Here is a 3,311-nt window from a genome sequence, read left to right on the forward strand (position 1 = left end):
GAAAAAACAAATATTCCCAGATAAAAACTAGAAAGACGCTATCTGTAAAACTGATTTGTGATGTGCGGATTCATGTCACAAAGTTAAAACTTTCTTTTGACCCAGCAGTTTGGGTACATTCTTTTTGTAGAATCTGAGATGGGACATTTTGGAGTGCATAGGGGACTATAAGTAGAAACTGAATATCCATAATAAGAAACTAGAAAGAAGGTATTTGTGAAGGTGCTTTGTGACATGTCAATTCATATCACAGAGCTAGACTTCTTGTTATATCCAGCAGGTTGGAAACACTCTTTTTGGAGAACCTGTGAAGACACATTTGGAGCCCATTGAGGCCTTTGGGAAAATCAAATATCTCCAGATACAAACCAGAAGGAAGCTATCTGTGAAACAACTTTGTGATGTGTGAATTCCCCTCAAAGAGTTAAAATTTCCTTTTGATTCAGCATCTTGGAAACACTTTTTTTGTAGAATTTATGAAAGGACATTTGGGAGCCCATTGAAGTCTATGGGATGAAACTGGATATCTCTACAGAAAAGAAAACAAAGAAAAATAAATAACAACAACAACAACAAAGAGGTTATCTGTGGAAGTGCTTTGGGATATGTGAATTCATCTCACAGATTTAAACCTTTCCTTTTATTCAGCAGGTTGGAAAACTCTTTTTGGACAATCTGCAAATGGACGTTTGGATCCCATTGAGGCCTTTGTGGAAAAAAAGGAATATCTCTAGATAAAAACTAGAAAGTAGCTACCTGTGAAGCTGTTTTATGATGTGTCTATTCATGTCACAGAGTTAAACGTTTATTTTGATTCAACATGTTGGAAACACTATTTTTGTAGAATCTGCAAAAAGACATTTCACAGCCCATTGAAGCTTATGGGAAAAACAGAATATCCCCCAATAAAACTAGAATGTAGCTATCCATAAAACTGCAGTGAGATGTGTGGATTCATCTCATAGAGATAAACCTTACTTTTAATGCAGGAGGTTGAGAACACTCTTGTACATTCTGTGAAGAAACATTTGGGAACCCATTGAGGCCTATAAGTAAAAACTGAAAAAACCCAGATAAAAACTAGAAAGAAGTTGTCTGTGAAATCGCTTTGTGATGTGTGGATTCACTTCACAGAGTTAAACCTTTTCTTTGATTCAGCAGGTTGGAAACACTGTTTTTGGAGAATCGGTGGAAAGACATTTGGGAGCCCTTTGAGACATATTGGGAAAAACAGAATATTCCCAAACAAAAGAAATAGAAAGAAGTTATCTGTGAAACTGCTTTGTGAGTTGTTAACTCATCTCACAGAGTTAAACCTTTCATTTATTCATTGGAAACACTGTTTCTGCAGAGTCTGTGAAGGAATATTTGAGAGTCAATTTATGCTAATGTGAAAAAACCAAAAATTCCCAGATAAAAATTAGAAATAAGCTATCTATGAAACTAATTTGTGATGTGTGGATTCATCTCACAAAGTTAATACTATTTTTTGATCCAGAAGATTGGATACACTCTTTATGTAGAATCTGAGAAGGGACATTTGAGAGCGAATTGAGGTGTATGGGAAAAAAACTGAACATCCCTACATAAAAAAAGAGCAAAGACACTATCTGAGAAAGTGCTTTGTGATGTGTCAATTCATCCTACAGAAGTAAACCTTTATCTTCACTCAGCACGTTGGAAACACTCTTTGTGTAGAATCTGGGAAGGAACATTTTGGAACTCATTGAGGCTTATAAGTAGAAACTGAATATTCCCAGATAAAAACTAGAAAGAAGCTATGTGTGAAACTGCTTTGTGTTGTGTCGATTCATCTCAGAGTCAAACTTTTCTTTGTCCAGCAGTTTGCAAATACAATTTGAGAATCTTAAAGACTTTAGGGAGCCCTTTGAGGCCTATGGGGGAAAACAGTATCCTCAGATAAAAAGTAGAAAGGAGCGATCTGTGAAAGTGCTTTGTGATGCATGAATTCATCTCACAGAGTTTAACCTTTATTTTGATCAAGTAGATTGAAAACTCTTTTTTTGTACATTCTTTGAAGAAAATTTTGGGAGCCCATTGAGACATACAAGTAAAAGCTGAATATCCCCAGATAAAAACTAGGAAGAATCTGTCTCTGAAATTGCTTATGATATGTGGATTCATCTCACTGAGTTAAATCTTCCTTTTGATTCAGCAGCCTGGAAGCATTATATTTAGAAAATCTGTGAAGAAACATTTGGAAACCTATTGAGACCTGTGGGGAAAACCTGAAAACCCACAGATAGGAAATTAAAAGGAGCTATCTGTGAAACTGCTTTGTGATGTGTGGGTTCTTCCCACTGAGTTAAAACTTTTTTTGTTCAGCAGGTTGGAAGCACTTTTTGGAGAATTTTTGAAAGGACGTTCAGGATATTATTGGGACCTACAGAAAAATAACTAATATCCCCAGATAAAAACTGGAAAGTAGGTATCTCTGAAACTGCTTTTTGATAGGTCGATTCATCTCAGCAAGTTAAATTTTAATTTTGATTCAGTAGGTTGGAAACACTGTTTTTGGATAATCTGTGAAGGAGCTTTTCAGAGCCCTTTGAGACCTATGGGGGAGAAAGAATTTTACCAAATTAAAGCTAGAAAGAAGCTATCTGTGAAAGTACTTTGCAATGTGTAGATTCATCTCACAGAGTTAAACCTTTCTTTCAATCTAGCTGGTTGAAAACACTCTATTTGTAGATTCTGCAAAGGAACATTTGGGAGCACCTAGAGACTGATAAGTGAAAACCTAATATCCCCAGATTAAAACTACAAAGAAGCTAACTGTGAAACTACTTTGTGATGTGTGCATTCATCTCATAGAGTTAAAGGGTTGTTTTTATTCAGCAAGTTGGAAAAACTATTTTTGGAGAATCTGTGAAGAGACAATTGGGATCTGATGGAGGCCTTTGGGAAAAATTAAAATTCCCCCAATAAAAAAAAAAAAAAAAAAAAAAAACAGAAATTAGCGATCCATTAAACTGCTTTGTAAGGTGTTTATTCACCTAACAGAGTTAATCCTTTCTTTTGATTCAGCAGGTTGAAAAGAGTCTTTTTGGAGAATCTGTGAAAAGACATTTGGGAGTCCTTTCAGGCCTTTGGGGAAAAACTGAATATCCCCAGATAAAAACTGTGAAACTGTTTTGTGATGTATGAATCCATTTCAAAATGTTAAAATTTTCTGTTGATTCAGCATGTTGGAAACACTTTTTTTTGTACAATTTGCTAATGGACATGCGAAAGCTCATTAAAGCCTATAGGATAAAACTGCACATCCCTACATAAAAAAAAAAAAAAAA

This window comes from Piliocolobus tephrosceles, chromosome 7, assembly GCF_002776525.5.
Source record: "Piliocolobus tephrosceles isolate RC106 chromosome 7, ASM277652v3, whole genome shotgun sequence".
Taxonomy (NCBI): domain Eukaryota; kingdom Metazoa; phylum Chordata; class Mammalia; order Primates; family Cercopithecidae; genus Piliocolobus; species Piliocolobus tephrosceles.